General features: G+C 42.7%; 1 protein-coding gene across 2 annotated transcripts in view; it reads left to right on the top strand.

Moving 5' to 3' along the window:
* LOC133267886 (urea transporter 2-like) overlaps nt 1-19,661 on the top strand; it is a 344,693-nt gene that overhangs the window by 24,744 nt on the left and 300,288 nt on the right. The window lies entirely within an intron of this gene.

Here is a 19,661-nt window from a genome sequence, read left to right as displayed (position 1 = left end):
CTTCTGTAATCAGCAGAGAAAGAAGTGGGTACCTGTAAATACTGACTGTCTTCTTATCAGTGTCTATCCCTTGTTATTGAAGAAGTAAAAGACCTTGGTTTGCAGCCCAACAGTGAATGCAGGATGAATCCTGGGTTTATTGTCACTGGGTGAGAGTTATAGAAGCCATTAAACAGGGCATGAGATAGCTTTTAGGAAAGGTGAGGATAAGTCATGAAGATGAATGACCCATGCAAGTATGGATTACCTTAGTGGGAAGGGAAATGTAGGTCTTCTCCCTTCACCATTTGTTCATGATTTATCCATTTATCCAGCAAAACTGGAATCCTGTATCCATACCAGACATCTATGCATAGAAAAACTGCATATTGAAAAGCTGTAATTGCAGAAGAACCTCACACAGTTATTTCAGACCTGGCAAAAATGCCTCCTAGTGAGACATTCTGGGAATACAATCTACTTAATTTATCAGAATATTGAAAGTTAAGTGTGTACCTTCGGAGGAAGAAAATCCAGAAACCCCTGAAAACCAATAAGAAAGGCTTAACAAGCCTAGAAGTTGATGCCAGACAAATTTAAATGAGAAATTAGGCACAGAGTAGCTGGTTTGGTTTTTGTTGGGGTTCTTTATACTCTCTTTTTCTTATTTATTTTCTGATTCTTTTCAACCAGCAAAGTCAAACTATCAAATAAAGCACTGACTCCACCGGCTCTTAGTTTGTAGATCACAAGTTTCTGGGTGAGTTTCTGGAAGGCACGTGTTCATCAAACACAGATTAGGCCAAGCATTCAGTTTGGTTATCTCACTGAAATGTGTGGTGAGCTGGTGGAGGCCACCAGCACTGAACTTCCTCTAGCTCCTGCAGACAGCCTCCGGCTTGTCCAGCAGCCCTTTTCTGTGATAGCCCTGACACAGTCCCAGTCCAGATGAATGGGAGGAACCTGTTTTAGAGATTGCTCTGCTGGACATACACTGCACAGGGAACCTCCTGAGATTTGGGAAGTCTTTGGTCAGGCATCCAGGGTCCAATAATTAAGCAAAATTTTGGGGGAAAATAAAAATAGAAAGGGAAGAAAAATTTACAGAGATCAGGAAAAAGTGTATCTCAAAAGTGGAAGTCAGAGGAGGAGTGGCATAAAATGCAGGAGCAGTGCTTAGGGAGTGAAGCTGGGGAGTCAGGATGGAAAGAAAAGCTGGAGGGAAGTGAAAACCAAGGAAATTGTTTACAAAACCTGCTGGAGTCACTGGCTCCTACAGCGGGGTAAGTCAAGGCCAGGCATACGTTATAGCTGGGGAAAGTAAATAATGGCAATAAAGCCATAATTCCTGCAGTAATTGGAAGTGGTGCACAGGAACTTGTTTTCAATTTCGTGACTATGTGAGATTTTTGATAGCTATTAAGAGGATAATTAGGGGTGAAATGAACATTAAATCATAGAATCGTAGAATAGTTAGGGTTGGAAAGGACCATAAGATCATCTATCAAATGGATGTCTCTCCAATTTAGAGACAAGGATGTTGCGTGGGACAGTGTCGAATGGTTTGCACAGTCCAGGTAGATGACATAAACTGCTCTACCCCTGTCCATCAGTTCCGTAGCCCCATCATAGAAGGCCACCAAATTGGTCAGGCAGGATTTCCCCTTAGTGAAGCCATGCTGGCTGTCACCAACCACCTTGTTGTTTTTCACATGCCTTAGCATGCCTTCCAGGAGAATCTGCTCCAAGATTTTGTTAGGCACACAGGTGAGACTGACTGGTCTGTAATTCCCCGGGTCATCCATTTTCCCCTTCTTGAAAATGGGGGTTATATTTCCCTTTTTCCAGTCATCGGGAACTTCACCTGACTGCCATGAATTTTCAAATATGATGGACAGTGGCTTAGCAACTTCATTTGCCAGCTAATTCAGGACCCGTGGATGGATTTCATCAGGTCCCATGGACTTGTGTATGTTCAGGTTCTTAAAATGGTCTTAAACCAGAAGCTCTCCTACAGTGGGCTAAGGTCTTCATTCTCACAGTTCCTGCATCTGCCTTCCAAGACTTGGGTGATGTTGTCAGAGCCTTTGCCAGTGAAGACTAAGGCAAAGAAGTCATTAAGAACCTCAGCCTTCTCCAAATCCAGAGTAGCCAGTTGTCCTGATAGCTTCCGGAGAGGGCCCACGTTGCCCCTAGTCTATCTTTTATTTGCAATGTACCTACAGAAACCCTTCCTGTTATCTTTCACATCCCTAGCCAAGTTTAACTCTAACTGGGCCTTAGCTTTCCTAACCTGGTCCCTAGCTTCCTGGAAAACATCCCTGAATTCTTCCCAGGCCACCCACCCTTGCTTCCACCTTTTATAAGACTCTTTTTTCCTTTGAAGTTTCCTCAGGAGCTCCTTGTCCATCCAAGGAGGTCTCCTAGCCCTCCAGCTGCACTTCCTTCTAGTTGGGACACAACAGTCCTGAGCTTGTTGTAGGCGATCCTTGAATATCAACCAACAGTCTTGGGCACCCCTGCCCTCTAGGGCTATATCCCATGGAACCTTCCTAAGCAGGTTCCTGAAGAGGCCAAAGTCTGCTCTCTTGAAGTCCAGGACAGTGAGATTGCTGCATGCTCTTCTCACTGTGCTGAGGACCTCAAACTCAACCATCTCATGATCACTACAACCAAGGCTGAACTGGAGTATCACATTTTCAACCAGCCCTTCCCTGTTGGTGAGCACGAGGTCAAGCATGGCACCTCTCATTGTCAGCTCCTCTATTACTTGCAGAAGAAAGTTGTCTTCCACACCATCAAGGTACATCCTGGATTGCTTGTGCCTGGCCGTACTGTCCCTCCAACAGATATCAGGGTGGTTGAAGTCACCCATGAGGACAACGGCCTGCAAGCGTGATGCTTTTCCTATTTGTCTATAGAGCACTTCATCCACAGAGTCCTCTTGATCAGGTGGTCTGTAACAGATCCCCAATGTAATGTCTCCCACAACTGTTCTCCCTTTAACCCTGACCCACAAACTCTCTGTGGACTGCTCACATGTCCACAGAGAGTTCCATACTCTCCAGCCTATCCCTAACATAAAGAGCAATTCCCCCTCCCCGTCTGCCAGGCCTGCCTTTCCTAAAGAGCCTGCAACCTTCCATTCCAACACGCCAGTCATACGAGCCATCCCACCATGTTTCTGTGATACCTATTATATCATATCCCCATAGACGTTCACACATCTCTTATTCCTCTTGTTTGTTCCCCATACTATGGGTGTTTGTATAGAGGCAGCTGAGCCAAGCTCCAAACGAAGCCGGCTCATTGGCTGGAGCAGCTGGAATATCTCTTCATTGCTCTGAGCATTTATTATAGGCGCTGGCAACTGACTGGGTGTGTTGGAATGGAATGATGCCCCCCTCCCCCAACACATCTAGTTTAAAACATCCTTGACCAGTCTGGCAAGACTCATACCAAAACTGCTCTAGACCAGCACCACCAACTTCCAGTAGACCTGGCCTACTAAATTGAGTCCTGTGTTCAAGATACCCAAACCCCTGACTATGGCACCATCATTCTAACCATTTATTAACCTGGCCAATCCACCTAGCCTTTTTAACGTCCTCCCCTTTCTCCTCGAGAATTGATGAAAAGATTATCTGAGCTCCAGAGCCCCCAATCACCTCTCCCAAGGCTCTGTTGTCCTTCTTTATGTTGTCCAGGCTACTACTATCTATATCACTAGCACCCACATGGATCTCTAGTAGCAGGTAATAGTGGGACTTACTAGAGCAGGCAGCCTCTCTGCAACATCCCTGATTCAAGCCCCTGGTAGACAACATACGTCCCTTGAGACTGGGTCAGGCTGACAGAGGGGTGCCTCTGTTCCTTTCAAAGAAGAGTCCCCTACTACTACGACCCGTCCCTTTTTCCTGGCAGCACCAGTAGAGATCTTCTTTACCAATGCATCAGCTGGTTGTTTCTGGTGTGAGTGTGTTTCCTCATCAGCCCCCTTCAGGACAGCTAAGCAGTTCTGGGGGGCGACATCAGATTTAGGAGGAAACCCCTTGCTTTTAATTGTCCTCTTTCTCGTTTTCTTGTTTTGTTGTTGGTGGTTTTTTGGCTTGTTTTCTTTTGTTTTTTGGTTTTTTTTGGGGGGGGGGAGTGGTTTTTTGTTTTTGTTTTTTTTTTGTTACTGTTTCCCAGCTTCCTGGGTTAGCGGCTTTCTTCTTTCCTCCATGAGCTACAGTGGACGCTTGAGGCCCCTGCACAGTTTGGGCCTGGAGCAAGCAGTCCTGCTTCCCCTCAGCTTCCCTGACATCTCGCAGCCTATTGACAGCGTCCCGCAGCTCAGCCCCTGCTGCAGGAGCACCTCCACCAGGGAGCACCGAGTGCAGCCCTGCCCATTGTGCACCCTCCCCTCACCAGACCGGTGCAGGCACTCTCTACACCCCGAGCTCTGCACTGCAGCCTCCCCTCTCATCGGCTCTGTCTGGGTGCCACCGCCGGGGCAGACAGAGCGGAGCTCCCAGGCCCTGGTCCTAAGGCTCGTACTCACCTGTCGCGCAAACTACAGCATGGCGCTCCCTGGGGCAGGTTTTTACCCCCTCAGGGCTGGTGCCGCTCCTCCTGGCTCCGCCCCTGTGAGTCCCTGCTCGCCTCAGCTGAGCTGCCGGCTCCTGGGCAGCTCCTGTCGAGGACTTGAGGCTCCCTCGGTGGCTCTCGCCGCTCTGAGTTGAGGCTCCTGGCCGCTGATCTCTCCCCGCTCAGGTGCTGAAGGCGTCCTCTCTCGAGCTACTCACCTCAGCAATGTTTGCAAGCTAAAGCTCTATGTGTGTGTATGAGCATGCCTATTTTTGCTTTCACTCGAAAACAGGACAAAACCTTCCCCTCAGAGTCATATTTTTCTCCTGCAGAGGTGTACTTTGTCACATTTTCTGCACTAAAACCACATTACTTCTCTTTCAAATAATTTTTCTTATTCCCCTTAGTTCCTTATGGCTATATTTGTGTAGGAATGAAGCTCTGCTGCATGACAAAAGGAGACTAGGTCACCCTAGGAAGCTGAAATCTTAGGAGAAAAACACTTATTCATGCAAATCAGAAACCTCCCAGGTCCAGACTGGAGTGAAGAAGGACTTAGAGGTGAAGAACCACACATACGCATGAACCTACTTCAAATCAGCTGTGGTTATACTGGACTTCTGGATAAACTTGTCTTTTACTGGGCAATCATTTAGTAATAATGACCCCAGGCTCACCGAGTTTTCAAAACCCTCTTTCAGAGAGAACCATCATCTGCTGCATACATTTCAACACTACCTCCTCACAGCGTGCGTTTAAAAACAAGCAGAGAAGCTGGGTAACATAGAGGTACTTGGCTAAATGGAGCAGCTGCTTTTGGCCTGAATAGCTGTTCAGTGTAAATAAGCCATAGCAATTTTTCAGCTGGTTTCGGAGCCAATGCAATAAGGCAAGGGAACAAAACTAAATGGATAATTAAGAAAAAAAAAAAAACAAAAAACAACAACCAACAAATCAGGGAGGGGAGAGACAGTTGTGATCTGTGAAATATCATGAAATGAAACAAAAAACAGACCCTCCTGGGTGTTCATTTGAGCAGGGTGGAGAACATTTCCCCACCCCCCTCAATCCGATGGTCTAAAGAAGATGTCTGTGCTGTCAGGGCCTGATGAAGTGCTTCCAATCCACAGGGCAGGGCTTCACGCTGCCTTCACATGGGGAAAGTTTTCTGTGCTTGTCTATGCAGCAACACACATTCTCTTAGATTAATTCCAGCTGTGCAGTGCCTTGCTGGCAGAGTTGTTATGTATTAGTGATGCTACCCGATTTGAGCAAATGGTCTCCCCTTGCATGGCTCTCTCACTGATTCCTTCTCTCACACATACTCAGATACACAAGCCTTGACTTTTTATTTTTTTCAAAAGAGGCAAGATTTTTCACTAGTTTCTTTCTTCAAGGAAAGGGGTTAAAGCTTAGGTATCTTTCTTAACAAAATCGTCACTAGCTTCACCTGGAAATAGTGCTTGGCAAGGCTCTGCTGATAGCTTTGTCATATGCAGGCAGGAGACTGCAAGTACCATCCTGACTGTGTAAATCAGGAGTAACTCCACTGCCAGGGGTCCTTCTGTGTGGAAATCCAGATGAGAATTGTGCTGAGAGCATATAGCTAGCTGCAAATATTAAGAATGTTTAGCCTTGATCCTTAATTTTCCAACCTGCTCAGCCCAACCATCAATTTGCAGACCTGGTGTCCTCAAATATCTACTCCTTGCATTTCTTAGCCATGGCTTTTTTAACTTCTTACTTCTCATCACAGACATATCTTCTGCAGTGGTAGCATGGTGGGTCACATCATGGTCATTCCATTTCCACAACAGACATCCCACAAGTCTGAACAATCTTCCTCTGAGAACATTTCAAATACTTGTGGTTCAAGACATACACACACATTTATATGTGCACACACATACATATATATGGAAATTCCTACAAGAATATCACTAGCACAACTGTCACCTCACCACCCTCCTCTCCCACACGTTCACAGAGTGACACATGGATCACAGTGACTCAGAATCTTCCCAAACACTAAGCTAAAGTCTTCTGAATTCTAGGTTCACCTTTACTACATGCAATATGTATTATGGCAGTCACAGTACTTGATATGTATAAAAGTATATATGCATATATGCACGCTCCATACATAAATGCTCTTCTTCTATGCTAATGGTAGCAATAACATACCCTACATCTTATAACTGTAACCAAAAGCATTTTGCAACATATTGTAGGAGCCAACATCTTAAACCAAGATATACATTTTAGGTGCCTTGCCACAAGGTATTCCTCAAGGTGATTTTCCAGGCAGCTTTCCAGCTTTCTTCTTTTCTGAGCATTTTGTCAGTCTGCAAGCCAGTACTTGAAGAAGGTGTAAATCAAGGAAATCAAACAAAATATGATCAAATTCACCAGAAATCTAGTAAAACTCTAAGGCACTGTTTTTGCACATTACAGAGGCAGCTTTCAGCAAAGGTGAACAGGAGCCTAAGGTTTAAAGGAAGTCAGTCAGTGCTCACCATTGAATTTAGTTTGCTCTCCTTCCTTTGCTCTTCCAGAATTCTCAATTCCTTCTTCAGTATGAAACTGCTTAAAATCTGTTAAAACTTGTTAAACCACCTGATATTTGAAATCAGGTGATAAATAAGGTTGAAAAATTGAAAAATTCATTGCAATAACCTACTTCCATCCCCTGCACTATTTCCCCCCCCTCCCCCCCACAGGCTTGGGAGGCTTACTTTGGTACCACAGATTTTGGAAGTGATCATAGGCAAATGAGTTCAATGTGAATCCCTGAAGATATCCAGAAGTCCTCTTACACTTGACCTTCTAGCTGTTGGGTTCCCTGTGCCCCAGTTTCCCACATAAAATGAGGATTGCTGTATTGTTCTTCCTTGCAACTGAACTTCCCAATGCTCGCGCTGGGGAATAGTCTGCTGTGTAATACAGTTGTAAGACTGACATGCACCAGGTGCTCCACAGCACACAGAATTTATGGACAGTATTAGTCTGTACAGCTTTATGGATATTTGCTGTCCTCATGGTATTTAAGCTCTCCCACTGACCAGAGCAACAGCCTTAAGGCTGGAGGGCAAATCACCACTCAGCCTTATGTGTTGGGTCTTTATTATATCTGACTTCAGCAAACATTCAGTTGGAATAGAGGTAGACAGGAACATTGTGTTTGTACTGCTGAGAGTGGTGCTGCTTCAAGGGCAGCCATGTGTGCTTCACAGATGCTTTAAGTATGTTTTAACTTGTGGAATAGACATATCAGACTTCAAATCCGCCTCTGAATTGGCATAGTAGCAAAAAGCTGCTTAGAAATCAGATCATGACCATAGTGTAGATTACCTGTATCCTGCCTCCTGCAAACTCCTTCTAAAGACCCAGTCTGGAGTCAACATAACTTTAGGGCTTGCTGGGAAACCTCATTATACTGCAGGAAATACAATAGAGGTGGTGGTGCTTTCATGGGAGTTCCTGTGGCTTACATAGCTGTGACTTCCCCCCCGTGTGGTACTGGTTAACATTTAGGAGAGCTCTCCAAAGTGGTAAAACGCTATAAAAACACAGGATCATAGAATCATAGAACAGTTAGGGTTGGAAAGACCCTAAGATCATCTAGTTCCACCCCCACTGCCATAGGCAGGAACACCTCACACTAAACCATGTCACCCAAGCATCTGTCCAACCTGGCCTTGAACACCACTAGGGATGGAGCATTCACAACTTCCCTGGGCAACCCATTCCAGCGCCTCACCGTCCTCACAATAAAGAACTTCCTCCTTATATCCAACCTAAACTTTCCCAGTTTAAGTTTTAACCCGTTACCCCTTGTCCTGTCACTACAGTCTCTAAAGAAGAGTCCCTCTACAGCACCCTTATAGGCCCTCTTCAGATACTGCAAGGCTGCTATGAGGTCTCCATGGAGCCTTCTCTTCTCCGGGCTGAACAGCCCCAACTTTCTCAGCCTATCTTCATATGGGAGGTGCTCCAGTGCCCTGATGATCCTCATGGCCCTCCTCTGGACTTGTTCCAGCAGTTCCATGTCCTTTTTATGTTGAGGACAACAGAAGTGCACACAATACTGCAAGTGAGGTCTCATGAGAGCGGAGTAGATGCTCGTGATCACCTCCTTTGACCTGCTGGTCACACTCCTTTTGATGCAGCCCAGGATACAATTGGCTTTCTGGGCTGCGAGCACACACTGCCGGCTCACGTTAAGTTTCTCATTGACCAACACCCACAAGTCCTTCTCCTCAGGGCTGCTCTGAATCTCTTCTCTGCCCAACCTGTAGCTGTGCCTGGAATTGCTCTGACCCAGGTGTAGGACCTTGCACTTGGCATGGTTAAACTTCATGAGGTTGGCATCAGCCCACCTGACAAGCGTGTCGAGGTCCCTCTGGATGGCATTCCTTCCCTCCAGGGTATCAAGTGAACCACACAGCTTGGTGTCATTGGCAAACTTGCTGAGGGCGCAACCACACCAACCTGCTCCACCAGCCTCCAGTAGACCTGGCCTACTAAATTGAGTCCTGTGTTCAAGATACCCAAACCCCTGACTATGGCACCACCATTCTAACTATTTATTAACCTGGCCAATCCACCTTGCCTTTTTAACGTACTCCCCTTTCTCCTCGAGAATTGATGAAAAGATTATCTGAGCTCCAGAGCCCCTAACCACCTCTCCCAGGGCTCTGTAGTCCTTCTTTATATTCTCTGGGCTACTGATATCTGTATCACTAGCACCCACATGGATCATTAGAAGTGGGTAATAGCCAGTGGGACTTACTAGAGCAGGCAGCCTCTCTGCAACATCCCTGATTCAAGCCCCTGGTAGGCAACATACCTCCCTTGAGACTGGGTCAGGCTGACAGATGGGTGTCTCTGTTCCTTTTAAAGAAGAGACCACTGCTACTACGACCCGACCCTTTTTCCTGGCATCACCAGTAGAGATCTTCTTTACCAGTGCATCAGCCAGTTGTTTCTGGTGTGAGTGTATTTCCTTATCAGCCCCTTCAGGACAGCTAAGCAGTTCTGGGTAGCGACATCAGATTTAGGAGGAAACCCCTTGCTTTTAATTGTCCTCTTTCTCTTTTTTTTTTGTTTGTGGCATTTCAGTACACGGACTCAAGTTGATGCAGAGACTCAACTCCTCATTTATTACCAAGCCCTTTTTATCCCCTTGTTTGGTACTTTCCAACCTGCACATACATACCACGTTTAATCTCATTGGCCACTGTGAAACACTCCAGGTAAATAGAACAATCACAATGTTGCAGGCCCTCTCACAACCCCCACATCCTTTGGCCTCCGAGTTTCCCGCCACAACTACAATCCGGGCCCATCCTCCTGAGTCTTGCTCTTTGACGTTTCCGTGGCCTTCAACACCCCAGTTCATTGCCCTAGGGCTTGTTAAGCACTAAGGCCTCAGAGCTCATTCCCAAACTATTTTTCATGCAAATCTTATCACCTTCACTCGCCTTCACAGTTTTGTTGTTTGCTTTTTTTTTTTTGTTACTATTTCCCAGCTTCCCAGGTTAACGGCTTCCTTCTTTCCTCCATGAGCTACAGTGGACGCTTGAGGCCGCTGCACAGTTTGGGCCTGGAGCAAGCAGTCCTGCTTCCCCTCAGCTTCCCTGACATCTTGCAGCCTATTGACAGCGTCCCGCAGCTCAGCCCCTGCTGCAGGAGCACCTCCACCAGGGAGCACTGAGTGCAGCCCTGCCCATTGTGCACCCTCCCCTCACCAGACCGGTGCAGGCACTCTCTACACCCCGAGCTCTGCGCTGCAGCTTCCCCTCTCATCAGCTCTGTCTGGGTGCCACCGCCACGGCAGCCAAAGCAGAGTTCCCAGACCCGGCCCTGGTCATAAGGCGAATGCTCACCATCTTGCCCGCCTGCTCACTCCAACTGCCACGCCACGCCCTGCTTGCCCGCCCTGTTCGCCACACTCCTTGGGGCTAGTTTTTAACCAGGCAGGGCTGGTGCCGCCCGTCAGCTTTTGCGCCAGTCCTGTCGAGGAGTTGAGGCTCCCATGGTAGCCTTTGCTGCTCTGAGTTGAGGTTGGTGAACATTCAGCTTCCCCCCAGTCAGGTGTTGAAGGCATCCTGTGTCGAGCTACTCACCTCAGCAATTACTGAAGAGCTGTCCAGCTATTCTATCTTGTTTGACTGCTGTGGGTGACTTATCTCTGTTTTGTTGTATGCATCCTCCTCAAGGGTAGTCAGCTTGTACATTTTGTGTCTGATGTTAGATGGGGAATTGCGGCACATCTACTTGTTGCAGAGGTTTCTCAGGTGTTGCAATTTTAGGTAACTTTTTGCCTACCCAGACAGTGAAGTCAAGTATGTTTACCCTGGCCTTTTTTTTTGTTTGTTTGTTTTTTGTTTTGTTTTGTTTTGTTTTGTTTTTGTTTTGTTTTTAACCTTCATATCTCCATGCATTTTAACATTAATACGACAGTATTTATCCTCCTTGCCTGGTAAATCTGATCTATATTCATAGGTTGGTAATGTCCATTGGTAAAAGGTCCGACTGCATTTTAACTTTGCCCCTGCAGCCATATTAGGTGCATAGATATTGCTCATGTTCAGTAACATGTAAAATTACAGATGTAAAACAATGTGTAAAACGGGAACAGTTGCAACTGATTTTGATTTATTTAGCAGAATGGGTGTTTGCAGATTTGTTATTTTCCTTGATCAAAGTAATCTTCTTCCCCATTATAAGTGGTGATATAAATTATGTTTATATCCCAGTTCCAGCAGATTGATTAAGAAGTATTTGATCCATGCCCCGTAAGTGGCTTTTTGCATTCTTTGGAGAACATTATAATTACATTTAATTCTGCAAGTATCTGTGTCACTCATTTCTGACATACATATGAGAGTCACATGTGAATGGTGACCTCTGGTTTCATTTCTATGATACAGCTTTTGAGGAAATCTGAGCCAGAGAGCTCTGTACCTCTGTAAGAGCCAATGCACCTTAGTCCAGATATGTATCAGAGCCAAAGCAATGGCATAAGGGGAAAATAAATAAATAAATAAATAAATAAATACCTTACTCAATAACAGCTCTGCAGTGGGTGAGGGGGAAAAAAAAAGGGGGGGGGGGGGAAACAGGTTCCTGGAGGGTCAAATAAGGTTACAGTGTGCCAAAAACACCGAGGTTGCACTGCCTAAAGATGGCAAGAGTAAAAATGTTGATAAAAGTAGTAGCAAAATGAAGTGTTACAACTTACTGACATTGTATTTGTTCAGAAGTAATTTAGAAGACCATAAAAGGAGGAAGCACAAAGAAAACTAAAGGTGAAGAGTAAAGATAAGACTGATTCAGAAATTGAAAGACGATTTTTTTCCACTTCCTCTTCTAAGGATAATGTCTCCAGTAATGTAACAAGTATTTCTTCGAGGGTAGTGAAGTAGTGCTGCACTTTAGATATTGAAAATAGGAAAGCCAAGAAGAATGTGGTCAAAATGCTTGAAGACGGGGGGGCTAATACTATTTTATTTCTTTAGTAATTGCCATGTATTGGAGCTTGGATTGACTCTGAAGATGTACTCTTGGAAACAGGAACAAAAGAATAAATAGAAGTAATCTGCAGAAATGGGCTGGAGAGGAGTTTGCTCATAACCGTAAGAAAAGGAAAATGAAAATAGGAATGTAAGAACATGCCTCTCAGCTTCACTCTCTCTAACCAGGCTCTGGGCACTTTCACTTCTTTTAAAGATATGGCACCACTGTAAAAACCAGTATAAATGTTGCTGAAGGCAGTCATGAACTTCTAGTCAAAACATGTTTTATATAGTAGACTTACTATTTCTATATCCATTATAAGTGTATTTCCTGGACAGATCCTTGTGAGAAGACAAAAGATAGGCTTGACAGCATGAGAGAGCTGGGGTGGTTAGCCCAGAGAAGAAAAATCTCATTAGAGCTTCTTAGAGCAGCCTCCCAGTACCTAAACAGGGCCTACAAGGAAGCTGGAAAGGGAGCTTGTACCAAAGCATGTAAAGACAGGACAAGGGGGAATGGCTTTAACCTGCCAGAAGGGACACTGAGATGAGCTCTTCGACAGAAATTCTTCCTGTGAGGGTGGTGAGGCACTGGCCCAGAAAAGCTGTGTCTGCCCCATCCCTGGCAGTGTTCAAGGCCAGGTTGAATGGGGCTTGGAGCAACCTTCTCTACTGAAAGGTGTCCCTACCCATGGCAGGGGATTGCAGTTAGATACCAGAAAGTGTTTTCTAGGATATATGAAAAATGTTTTCAGTATAAAAATGCCTATTAAAACATGTAGCTCTGTCCTGTGAGTGATATGAAGTGGAAGAGGTACCCTCCTAGATAAAGCAGTGAATAGAGCTATGACTGTTTTAGAGGAAACCATGAGTCATCATTAAATAATCACGCATATATATCTGATGTCTAGAGATCTGAAAGGAAGTAGCTGATTGTCATCCAAACCAGATTTTAACAACATTCTGGAAAGTTGAGGAAATTTCCTGAAAATTGGATGTCTGCCAGTAAAATCCCAGCATTTGAACACAGAGCAAAAGAGATGACTAAGCAAACTGATTAGTCAGATGTCAGTCTGGCCAAACTATTGGAATTGTTAATTCAGGGCTCTGTCAGTAAAGAATTAGAAGCTAAAAATATAATTAATGCTAGTCAACATGTTTGCATGGAAAGTGGATCTTGTCAAACAAGTCTTTTTTTTTTTTGACAACATTACAGGTCTGGTTGATAAAGGCAATGCTGTTGACATAATACGCTTGGATTTCTCCAGTGAATTTGGTTTAGTACTACATCACATCTGGATTAAAAACCCCTGCATTATATGGAATTAACAGGGCACACATTAAATGGATTAAAACTCCCATGTCTGAGAGGTCTTGAAACGGAGTTTTTAATAGGGAGAAATCAATGAGTTGAGTTGCTGCCGATGCAGTGTCCAAGGAATTAGGTTCTTAATCCAGCTCTCTTCAGCATTTGAATCAATGAGATAAATCTTTGTCAGTAAAATCTGAAGATGCCAAATGTTTTTCTAGCTGCCCAGTAATGAGCACAGTAATCAGTATTTATAATTGCCTGAACAAAGCTTCAAAATCTAATAAAGTCCATAAACCAAACAGAATGTGCAACTCCCATCAACAGAAGCTATTGATCAGATTTATAAGACAGAAATGTTTGCAGTGAAAAATGAAAACAACTGAAATAAATAGCTGCAATCTCAAAAGAAAGAAATACAAGGCAATGACTATCTCAGTGTGGAATTTTGGTGTGGTAGTCAAACAAATGTCTCAGAAAATACCAGAAGGGAAATATTGGGGAAAATAATTAGTATTCTCACTGTGCTATAATATAGGAATAACTTTTTTTTTTAATTTTTTTTTTTTTAACTTTCCAGGCAAAATCATAGAATAGTTAAGGTTGGAAAGGACCTTAAGATCATCTAGTTCCAAAATGACGCTTGGAAACAAAAATGACACTTTTTTCTTCACAGGATGTTAACACAAAATATTGGATATTTTCAAACGTTCTTTCAGCTCTTTTGGTCACAAAGCTATATGTCGATTTTGACCATACTTCATTAATAACTCACATCTCTCAGGAACTGCGTTTGTTGTTGGATTGGGAGTTTTTTTCCTAATGAATATTCTCATTCAGAAAAACAGTCATTCATCTCTGTTGATTACTTTGCATTAGTAGAAAGGCTACAGAATTTCTTATGGTCGCTTGAAATAAAATGTGTAAGAACAAGTAAGAATAGAAAGGGTTTATGCAGATGGAAGGCAAGTATTATCAATTTATATTTGGGTCAAAAAAGGTTCCATGTGATTTGAGCACTATGCATGGCTGGTGAGATATGGAAAAATTTTACAGCAGTTGACTGGGAAGAAATTGGTATTTTAATTTTCTAAACACAAGTATAATAATTTCCAAGAATTTAAACTAAGAGAAATTCAAACTTGAAGTTGCACCCAGTATTCTAGTGGCAAATGGGATCTGCTCATCAGCCTAAAAGGCATGTTCCCTGTTATTTAGAATGTTTAAGTCAAGACTAGATACTTTTCTTAAAAATGTGTGGTTTAATCCATCATCTACCTTCAGGAAAAAAAAAAAAATAATCAGGCGATAGACTGTGTATATGATAGATCTTCATTGCAGCCTTTCCATTCAGAGAAGCTGGAAATCAAATCAAGCTAAATCGATCTCTTCATTAAACAAAGAAACAAGCAAAAAACTTCTTGGAAATAATGAAATAATGGATATTTTATGAAAAGGTTGTTATTCCATCTTTCATGCTCAGCTAATTCAAAATGCTTCAGATTTCTTCTTAAATAGAGTAATTCCTGACTGAATACTTGAAACTCCCGCTAGAGCATGGGTGATATTAAGTTACTCTCTCTCTCTCCCACCAGCTAGTGTAAACCCACTCTTTCTGCCTGTCAGACCCCTCCAAATGTTGCTCTGCCATCACGCAGTCCTCTCCCAGCCTAAGAGCACAAGTCTATATTATCTTTCATTTCTGGATACCATCTGTATTTAATTCCAAGTCATTTTTCTAACTGTATCCATTAGCACACACGCTATGCATCCAATTTCATCATCTTATAATGCATGCAGCATGCATTTGTACACATTTCATTTAACTTGGATCCCAGCAAGTTGGGATTCCTGGGTGGGGAATGTGAAACTTGAGGTGCAGTGATCATGAAACAGTGGAGCTCAAAATCCTTAGAGTAGTGAGGAGGGCGCAGAGCAAGTTTCCTGCCCAGGACTACAGGACAGAAGACTTTAGCCTCTTCAGGGATTTTCTTGGTAGAGTACCATGGGACAAAGCCCTGAAGGATTTAGATTAGACATTAGGCAGAAGTTTTTCCCTGTGAGGGTAGTGAGCTGCTGGCACAGGTTGCTCAGAGAAGCTGTGGCTGCCCCATCCCCAGCAGTGTTCAAGGCCCAGGTTGGACGGGGCTTGGAGCAATGTTCTCTAGTGGAAGGTGTCCCTGTCCATGGCAGGGGGTTGGAACTGAATGAGCTTTAAGGTCCCTTCCAACCCAAACCACTCTATGATTGTATGATTTTATGCAGCTCATGGCTTCTCTTTTCCTGCACCTGACACATTAACTTATTTCTTGTTCCAGAAGTCAGAATGTTATATGGATAGAAAGTGATCTACTGAAACATGGCATATTGTTTTTCTTTTGTTTTGTGAATATGAGATGTCATAGTGTAGGATTGGACATGTTGCAATACCTTATTCCAGTATTTTTTCAAACCTAAGTGTTACTGTTGCTATCTGAAAGTATGTTATGAATACTTGGCAGGCATTTCTTTTTCTCCTTTTCCCTGCTGTATACATAGTGAATTGTGGACTTGTAAGATGACATTCTTGACAGATAAAACTCCCATCAGAGTTCATGCCTTGTATTAATACATAGCGATGTTTTGATTTAACTGTTAGGAGAAAGAGTGTGTGCAAGAGAATTTTTATCCATAAACTACAGACAAAATTAGAATGACAGTTACCAAAATAAATCATAATTCAATATAGATTTAAATAACTATGTACTACCATGATGGCTTAGTAAATCAGAGAAGCAAGGTATTTTTCTACCCTATCCTTCTTTTCATACTGTCCTATATAATAGTTCATTCTGGTGAATATCAAGACAATTTTTTTTTCAAAAATTATGTATATTAGCCATTTCCAAATATTCCTTTCTGATGATATTTTATACTATTTGTTGGCTATAAGCAGCTTGGTTTGTCCGCATGCAAAGCAAAATGCCAAACAGCAAGGCAAAGGCAAACTGTTACTTGTAAAAAATTCTTGAAATGTTTTGGAAAAGATCAAATCTTTTGAAAGTTCTTGAAGAATTTTGAACTTAAGAACAGGAAAACTTGACAGGATTTTTTTCTTTCCAAACCTAGGAGAGCCAGTGTTATGACAATATGAGGCTATTTCACATCTGCAATTTAAAGGCTGTTATCTTCCAGTGATGCTTCCATCCTGGGCAAGATTACACTCTGAGGCACAATTTTACTCCTGCCTTGTCTGTGACAGTGGAAGTCTTGGTAGTTTCCATTCCAGGTTACACTGTTTTTTGCACTGTTTGTGAGAAGAGGCCCACAGTCTGCTGAATTTGTCTTTCCAAGTGAACAAACCATTCATTTATAGATGGGCTCATCTGAGATGAACCCCAACCCTTCTCTCCCAGTGATAGTTTCCAATACATTTTAGCTGCAGGCTACGTTTTATGGTGATGATGGAGATATCTGTTGTTGAAGGCAGTGATAATGGAAACTTCTACTGATAACTAAGCATTTCCTTGATGTCTTCCATTCCCAGTACAGTGTGTGATCCAGGCTGCGCATAGATCAAGTTGCTGTTACTCCACTCTAGCCACTAACTCTTGGTCAGTTAAATAACTTCCTAATCAACAGCTTCACTCTTTACTTTTAGTTTCTGACCAGCAAGTGGATGTTCTCTGGGTTTACATTAGCCTTTGGATCTCAAAAATTCACTTTGTTTTTTGAGCCTGACCAGAGCATTGCATAGGAAAGTAAGAAATGATGAACAAGAGCTTAATGCAAGTCTCTGCTCTGACTACTTAAGTTAACTGGAATTCCTCCTTTCAAAGCAAGATATGATTTAAGAAAAAAGAAAAAAAAAATTTCCCATTAATTACCCCAGGGACCAGACTCTATATGAGTTAGGCAAGAACATTTCCCACTGAAATCAATAAGGGTATTTGAGAGGTGAGGAAAACATACTAGGTAGCCAGTCTAACCTGTATATGATTGCTAGGATAAGTGTGTACCTTTGTGTTCATATACTTTTGTGGGGTTTGGGTTTATTTTTATTCTTTTCCCAGCAAGGAAAGGGATTATCACATGGTACCATGTGTGCTATGTTACATAATGTTGATTCACACCCAAGAGATAACACAGGATTGGAAATGATGAAAAGGGTATGCCAAGTTAACAGACACTGCATATGCATTATAATACGGCTGTGAGTTTCCAAATAGGAAACAGGGAAATAAAAAACAGAAGATAGATGCATGTTGATTTATTGAACAGGTTGTCCAGCCTATGTGTAAAATCTTTGTGACAGCAGAGTACATCATGGCATCCTGCAGCTATCCCTGGGCTTACTCATCACCCACTGGGAAATGCACTGTGCTTACTCATTACCACATCCTTTTTCCAGAGATATACATTTGCAAGTTTTCTTCCTTTTGTAAAAAAAAATAAAAAATAAATCAAGCATAAAATCCAATGTCAGGTTTATTCCCTTGGTTATAACTTGATGTATTCTTTCTCTGCACGTGCTCTGAGCTATTTTCTTTCCTCTGTGCATCATGGCAGCTGTGTGCAAGCATTCAAAACTTGAAGTCAAGAATGTATTTTTTCCTAATAATGGGTTTCTTTGCTGGCTAAGTAAGGATTCTGTGTGATGTAAACACAGTATAGCCAAAAATTTTTGCATGCTGATTAAAAGGCCTTTTCATGGCAAAACAGGTGTCCCTGTCCAAACCCATCCGATTTGATTTACCTGATGAAGAGAAAGCTAAAAGCAATTAAGCACTCTGAGGACTGTCTCCAGATCTGCATTGCTAAAAGTGGCTTCATTCAAAACAAGACTAGAAAAAAGAATGAAAGTAGCTTTCAGCCAGATAGAAACTTATTTCAGAGATGTCTGTTTATGACAATATTTTCCCAGTTTTCATTAGCTTTCGTCATCTAAGTTTGTATGTTGTCTGAAAACCTTTGAAAGAAAATATTTTCACAAATGTGAAAACTTTCCATCTCTAATTTTCCTTATCTTTCAAAAGTAATAATAATAAGAAGAAGAATAAGACTACCCAAACAAAAAAAGTTATTCCTCCTGCAATTTTGATCTTTTCCTTGTCCTTAAATCAATTCCATTGAACCCATCTCTCTCTGGACTTGGGGAACAAGTTCATTCCTATCACAAGGGACTGAAGAGGAAAAAAAAAATAGAAAAAAGACTGTAATAAAGTAAGCAGAAAATCCATCTGTTTACCCACTGCTACCTTCCATAGCCTCAGCCAGCCACCTCCCAGAGTGATGTTCTCAACACGATTTAGTGACGGTTACGAAGAAACCCATGAAAAGAGTTGTATTATAGATGTGGACTAATTGGCTATGCAAGGACTAGGAACCCAACACCCAGATCAAAGCAGACAGCTCACTTCACCGCTTCACCACTGCTGAAGCATGCCTGATGTTTTAAAGGCAAATCTTTCTTTCTTTCAGTCAAGGAAGAAGCAACAGGTGAGTCCTGTGAGTTCAAAGCAAAGATATTCGTTGAACATTCTCAGTCTTTGCTTCCCTTGTCAGTTGCAACAGAAGGATTTATGATTTGTCTGGGTGAAGCAAGGACCATACAGAGTTTCAGCTGATCTTGTCTAGAATGCAAAACTTCCATTCCTACCAGAAAGCATCTTACATTTTCAAATTATTGATAATGTAACTGGTTACCTAGTGGTGATTTTGTACCTAGTTTTCATGTGCAGAACTGGATTAAATCTACAAACTCCAGAGTGCCTATGTTGAGAGGCAGGTAGGAAACATGTAAGACTCACCATCCTTCTACTTCTGTACATATACATACTCTGTCGTGTATGTGGTGCTGACCAGATGAAAGACGCTATTTTGCTTTGACCAGGAATTCTGTGAAGACTTATCTATCTCAGCTTCCATTGTATCACCAGGGTCTTAATTAACTAGTCTGTTCATATGCATTTGAGAGGTCCTTCTCATCTGCCCTCCAGCTATCACTTTAGGGGAGTATGATTTTCTTATTGGTCCCATATTATGCCTGCTAGCTGAGGATGTCTTAGCTACCCTGGGATACCTTAAATGGTACTTGGCACCAGAGGAGGCTGAAGGTCTGAGTGACACTATCAGTAGAGCCTACAGAGTTAGTCACTTCCATCTGGGTTGGACTCTAGTTTAAGTGAGCTGAAAGATGCCCCATGTCTCAATTAATTATAAAGAAACCTAACATGACACCTATGTGTATGCATCCTTATCAGGGAACTGCAGAGGCTCTGTAATGCGTCCATTCTTTTGGCTTT

Source organism: Pezoporus flaviventris, unplaced genomic scaffold, assembly GCF_033815535.1.
Source record: "Pezoporus flaviventris isolate CSIRO_AGI_PZ_B2104156 unplaced genomic scaffold, CSIRO_AGI_Pfla_v1 ptg000010l, whole genome shotgun sequence".
In the NCBI taxonomy this organism is placed as follows: Eukaryota; Metazoa; Chordata; class Aves; order Psittaciformes; family Psittacidae; genus Pezoporus; species Pezoporus flaviventris.
Note: the sequence above shows the minus strand (reverse complement) of the source record. Positions and strands in the feature narration are given on the sequence as shown.